We start from the raw sequence: 6,654 nt of genomic DNA, 5'->3' as shown, positions 1-6,654 counted from the left end.
GAATTTTTGTTAATTTTCTCATAACTAACACCTCTTTTTTTATATGCTCAAAAGCTTCCAAGTGAGTTAAGATTAATTCAAAATATCCAAGGATGTTGATCCTCACACTGGTCAGGACTTGAAACAGGTAAGTATGTTAACCTTAAAGCTGGTTCCTGTCCCAACTGCTGCCCCATGGAAAAAGGTGATACTTATCCAATTATTACTTCTTCAAAATGCTCATACAATGAATCTGTGCTGGTTTTTGGGGGGATAGGAGTATGGGGCTGTCTTGGATTTGTGCTGAAAATGGTGTTGATAACACAGGGATGTTTTCATCACTGCTGAGCAGGGCTTACACAAAGCCAGGGGCTGTTCTGCTCCTCACCCCACCCCACCAGTGAGCAGGCTGGGGGGGCACAAGAATTTGGGAAGGGACACAGCCGGGACAGCTGACCCCAACTGACCAAGGGATATTCCAGACCATACGATGTCATGCTCAGCAACAAAAGCTGGAGGAAGAAGGGGGACATTTGGAGTGATGGCGTTTGTCTCCCCAAGTCACCGTTCCGCATGCTGGAGCCCTGCTTTCCTGGAGATGGCTGAACACCTGCCTGCCCATGGGAAGTGGGGAATGAATTCCTTGTTTTGCTTTGCTTGCGTGTGCAGGTTTTTTTACCTGTTAAACTGTCTTGATCTCAACCCATGGGTTTTTGCACATTTACCCTTCTGATTCTCTTCCCCATCCCACTGGTGGGGGAGTGAACGAGTGCTGGTGTGGGGTTGAGCTGCCTGCTGGGGTTAAGCCATGACAGAATAAATTTCACACGCTTTTTACTAGAATAGATGACATGATTAGCTCAAGGTTGCAAAATGAGTCACTAATGGGTGCTGCTATCTGTTGGGATCTCAACTATTTAATCTGTTGAGCTATCACAGGCAAGATTCTTGGCCTGAATGGTTGGCAGAACTGTGTTAGTAGGAAGATGACAGAAAAGGACACAGTCAACTTAAAGGAAATATCGGATTCCATCAGCTGAATCATTTCACAAAGAAAAACTGGTAGCCTAAATCCTGCCAGCTACTTACTAAAAATAAACTATTCAACGTTGTTTATTAAAACGCAATCATGAAGTATTGCCTTCTGTTCTATGCCTCCACGCTAATAAGCAAGATATTTAGTAAATCAACTGCTTCCAACAAACAAGAGCTAGCTAATGAATATGAAACCCCTTTTGCAGCACTATAAAAGTTTATCCAAAACAGCAAATGCAGCTAGAGAACAACAGAACATAGCTGTTTCTACTAGCATTTCATTTGCATGGATGCAGTTGGCAATTATTTAGAAATTGTTGATGGTTTAGAAACCTATTTGTAGTATGGCATACTGAATATTTTAAGTTTTTTAAAAGGTGCGTGACATAATTTGTGGTGTGCTTTAGGGAGGAATTAATTCTTCATAGCAAAGCTGGTGCCTTCATAAACGTCTTGGTAGACCAAGGGTACAAAGGAAGCTGTGAAACAGGCATAATGAGACTGCAAGACTGCCACAGTGGTGGCATCTGGTCTACATTTCCATTTGTTCCATTTTATCATGTACGTTTTCAAATCTAAGGGCCATCTTTATGATTTTCCTTTTTGCAGTACCTAGGAGAAGCAGGTTCTGGTCTACAACCAACCGCTTGGTGGAGTACAGCCCGGAGAACAAGCAAAAGGAGGGAGTGCTCCTGGCTCCACTTCTCCTGTATCCACCCCAGGACTGCTGTTTCCTGGCAGCTTTGCTCTAGGGTCAGTTAAACCTCAGACATCTCGTCTCCTTCTGTGGATCATAATGTTGGGTGCTTTCAGAAGATACTGGTAATCAACCTAGGACTGGGCACCTTCATCCAGCCAAGACTGTGTCAAGAAGCAAGAAAATCTACCTGTTTGGAGAGGGGAGGAGAGGACATGGTTAGGAGATAGGTATGCCACCTGACAGTACTATTATTATTATTATTATTATTATTCCTTTCTCTTTTATTACTTTTTATGGGCAGTGGCTCTATAGAATGGCTGAATCAGAGCTAGTCACTCTGGTCTCCACTGCAGCGCTTGGAGATGAAAAGGTATGTTAAAGTATGATTTGTCTTCAGCATAAATCGGTGAGTCAGATAAATGGATGTCCTGGTTTCGGCTGGGATAGAGCTAATTTGCTTTCTAGTAGCTGGTATAGTGCTATGTTTTGGGTTCAGTATGAGAGTAATGTTGATAACACACTGGTGTTTTCAGTTGTTGCTAAGCAGTGTTTAGACTAAGTCAAGGATCTTTCAGCTTCTGATGCCCAGCCAGCAAGAAGGCTGGAGGGGCACAAGAAGTTGGGAGGGGACACAGCCAGGGCAGCTGACCCAAACTGGCCAAAGGGGTATTCCATACCATGGGACATCATGCCCAGTATATAAACTGGGGGGTGTTGGCCGGGGGGGGATCACTGCTCACGAACTAACTGGGCATCAGTTGGCAAGTGGTGAGCAATTGCATTGTGCGTCACTTGTTTTGTATACTTCAATCCTTTTATTATTATTGTCATTTTATTATTGTTATTATTATCATTGTTAGTTTCTTCCTTTCTTTTCTATTAAACTGTTCTTATCTCAACCCACAAGTTTTACCTTTTTTTTTCCCCAATTCCTTTCCCCATCCCACTGGGTGGGGGGAAGTGAGTGAGCGGCTGCGTGGTGCTGAGTTGCTGGTTGGGGTTAAACCATGATGATGGATCAGATGTAGGGAGTCTTGGGCAACCAACTCAGACGCACAAATTTACACCATAAAATCTGAAGTCAGGTGAAAGAGATGACAGCCATTCTCTGTGTGCAGTGACTACTGTTTACCTCATTGTTTTCCACTGTCTCATTGCTGTGTACGTTCCTGCTGCTTCCTTTCCACTTCCTGTCTCTTTCTGCCAGTCAGTTGTTTCTCTCTCCAGTACTTTGATTGTGTAATTCACAGAGCAGAGAACCTGATACTCCAATTCTTGCACTATGCCAAACACACTGGGACTCTGGCCTGTAAACAGCTCCAATGCAAATTACTGTAATAAGCCTTGTTAACAACACGTTCCCATCAGGAGGGTACTTAAACACATTTATAAAACTAAGGATGTGCTTATGTTCCACGGAAGACAATGTTACCAGGGTATACCTTAGACTTCAAAATGTGCTTTTTTTTAACCCAGTCATGGCTTGTAACTTAGTTGTCTGAAACAGTTGATCTAAAACTCGACATCAGCCCCGAGGAAGGGGGAGCCTAGATTGCATGTTGTAATTGGGAAAATTACCGTTTGACTCCTATTGACGTTTCCTTGGCACTTCATCACTGGGGTGTGATTGCCCACAATCATTCCTTGCCTTTCTACTGCGTCTCATTCCAGTCAAGTATTTCAACATGTTTTACAAATGGCACCAGATTCGGTGAGAAGCTGAGTGTCCTGGTAGTTGATTGATTAGCTGTCTTCTTAATAACATCTACCCTTTTTATAAAATCTGGGCTTTCACATTAAGGCTCAAGTTTGATTTGGCAACAGATTTCAGATTCGTTCTCTTTATGCAGCTGATAGAACTGTTGCTGTTGTTAAGTTTGGAAAACAGAGTTATGGTATTTTGAATCCTTATATTTAATGTATAGTGTTCAGGTTTGCAGCCCTCTGTGCAACATGTGGTTCCCATTTTCACCGGCTTTGCCAGAGCTGAGCCAAAAAAGAAAAAGCCCACCCTATGTCCGGGTTTACGACACAGAATGCAAAGTAGCAGCAAGGCTTTTAGCACAGTGATGGTTTAAATTGTTTTTGTCAGCTGTTATTGTTTCTAAATTACTTCCATTTTTAAGCAACTGTAGGTAGGGCTTATTGATTGTGCTGTTTCTACGATGCAATGAGATCTTACTGTCCAATTAAACAGTGTTCCTCAGCAGTGTCTCTCTGAAATTTTTATGCAAACCATTACGCTTACAATATGAGAACATGCTGCATTATTTGGATTTTCTCAAACTGTCAAAACATTTAGCAATCCTGTCCAGGCTGGTGCTGCAACCTTGCTTGCTCACAGAAATAAAACACCGTGTGTGCAGAGGGAACAGAAGTGCAAACTGTACCAGAGGTCTCCTTTTTCTGCCCCAAGGTGAATGGGCGGTGGAATGGGAGAACTAGTATGCCTGGGCAGGTCTAGTTTTTAAATTTAATTCTTTCTATAATTTATTGAGAGTAAAATACATTTTATATGCTTTTAATATTCCTTGCTGTGCTACAGGAAAGACAGGTGGAGAGAGGAGGAGAGCAACAGTCTGGGAAATTGTGGGTTAAACTGTTGTATCCCCCATCTACTGGTTGTTAGCACCATCAGAGGCAATGTGTTTTGAGGTTCCTTCAACATTTCAGTACTAATTTGTCTGCCGTTCACACAAGTAGATGTTACAAAAAGAGAAGCTGCTGCTTAATAATGTTCCTTATGTAAAGTGTTTTTTGGTTTTTTTTTTAAAATCAGTTCTTACAAGGAAAGGTTAAAAATCAATGTCAATAAAACAAAAAGTACAACAATCATACAACTATTCTTTGAAAAAAATCTTATTAATCTCTCTTTTATTTTAGACTATAAGGAAAGCGGAGCTTTTGATAGATTAATTAGAAGCTGAAATGTGTTTATTACCTTCTTCTTTATATCTTCTCATTTGCTGTTGATCAGACTGACTTGATCCGCTCATCTCATCTTTGAGCTCACCTCATCATGAACTGATGAAGTGTTTGAAAGAACCTGTGATGCCTGATAAAACCAGCTTTCTAAAACTTTGTTTAGGACTCCAACTCCAGATACTTCTCTTTGGCTTGGAGGAGGGGAAGGCTTAGAGGAGGAAGGCTTGCTGCTTTCCACCTGCCAAATTCTGCCCACCTTCCTGCAGTCTGACTCACCCATCCACTGAGAAGAGAAAAAGTTTACTCCAAATGAACACAGGTAGCCAAATCTGTCCTCTGTAAGGATACTTTTATGAAAACAATAATTTTGTTGTTTAGGAATGAATCTCCCGTTCTCTCACTTGAAGTCAGCTTTGTATATGTGACAGAATTATTGTCTCAGGAGTGTCTGGTAAATACTGAAACAACCACCTAGTCCTGAGGAAAATGTCACATTTGTGACTGGGGTACAGAGGTACGTAAAATGCAGTGTGTTAATGGGCATCGCAGTATAATCTCACTGGTTGCTGTCTTGTTACCATCCAGGAAGCTCAGAGGGCTCTCTCTATTTTCCAGAGGTATAAAAGAAGCCAATCTATTGAGATAATGACTTGGCAAGAGACCGCTGGTTTAGAAAATATGCAGGATCAGGTTTTCTAGCAGTCCTTCAGAACTAAATTGAGTTGGGCACTTCTAAAAGAGGTGGGTTGAGCCCATCCTGGGGGAGCTCCGCTCTGCCCGCGGGGTACGGTGGGGTCAGGGGACGGCAGCAAGCCGGGCACTGAGCTGCTGGGAAGGCACGCACGCTGTCTTACTGCAGGTCCTGCATTTATCATTTCCATTTATTCTCCTTTCACCAAATTTCCAGGGGAGTCAGAGGCACATCACGGTGTCCGCGTGGTTTTTCTCTCTCTTTTTTGGACTTGGAAAAAGATGGGATTTCTCTGAGCAAATTCTCCTCTCCACCAGTACAGCCACGTTGCAGATTCAGGTAGTGGCCCCTTGGAGGGTAGAGCCGCCTCGAGGGGAAGGGAAAAGCGACGTTGCTGGTGCTGCTCCTTCCCCCAGCGTGTAACCTGTGAGAGGGACAGCCCACGCAGGACGGACGAGAGCCCCAGGGGCACAGAAGGACGTCGTGGTGCTGGCTGTCCCTGGAGCTGTGGGTACGGGCCACCGCTTGCGCCGTCAGCTTCTGCTCACCGACGTGCGTGCCGGCAGCACCGAGGCCGAGTTCACACGTGACATGGGTAAGTGATGCCTGATGTGCGCTTCTCTTAATGACAGTTGTTGAGTTTTAATGAGAAAAGTCAACGGCGTTTTCTCTTTCCTCCTCCCCAGCTAACAAGCCTCAAAATAGAGGAAGGTTTAAAAAGCAGCAACGAGACCTGATATAATTGTACCCATAGAGTTCAGTGAAAGAAAGAAAAGCTCAGCTTCACTACAGCTGTATGTAAAACTTGTGGGGAGCTGAAGTGCAGCTATGCTAATAATAAAAGCAACAATACTACTGATTTACTCCTTGATTCCTGGCTTTTCTGTATTAAGTTTCTCTTACCAGAGGTAATGAGGAACCCAGAAAGTGTTTCAAGTGAGAGAACTGTTTTGCTTTTATGGAGGAATCATTTGATGTTGGAAGTGCTATAAGTGATAAAAAATGGAGGTATGTATGTTTCTGATTAAAAGGTAAAATCCAATTCTATCTATTGGATACTGACTTGCTCTTTGCTATTGTGTGACTTGGGAAAATTTGTGTCTCTCCCTGTCTTATTTCTCTTTCCACCTCCCATCCACCTAGACCGCAGTCTTTTGCAGTTATTGACTACCTCTTACTGTTGTATAGTGCCCAGCTTAGGGGAATCTCAATTCCAGCCTTGTCATTCAAACACTAAAAGAAAGAAAATACAGTAAGCAGTGACCAATATTCTCCTCTCTGATACTGACTGGGTTAAAGGGGTTAGAACTGTGAGCCTGTAGGA

The 6,654-nt window shown here is 43.0% G+C and overlaps 1 long non-coding RNA gene across 1 annotated transcript; it reads left to right on the top strand.

Annotated features, from left to right (window-relative positions):
• Positions 1-451: 451 nt before the first annotated feature.
• Positions 452-5,915, top strand: LOC138681927 (uncharacterized). The gene is made up of 3 exons (XR_011322156.1): positions 452-1,941; positions 4,803-4,958; positions 5,547-5,915. It is a non-coding gene; the product is annotated as an uncharacterized lncRNA (long non-coding RNA).
• The last annotated feature ends 739 nt before the right edge of the window (positions 5,916-6,654 follow it).

This window comes from Haliaeetus albicilla, chromosome 25 (genome assembly GCF_947461875.1).
Source record: "Haliaeetus albicilla chromosome 25, bHalAlb1.1, whole genome shotgun sequence".
NCBI classification, from domain to species: domain Eukaryota; kingdom Metazoa; phylum Chordata; class Aves; order Accipitriformes; family Accipitridae; genus Haliaeetus; species Haliaeetus albicilla.
The sequence above is the reverse complement of the archived record's forward strand: the minus strand, read 5'-3'. Positions and strand labels throughout refer to the sequence as shown.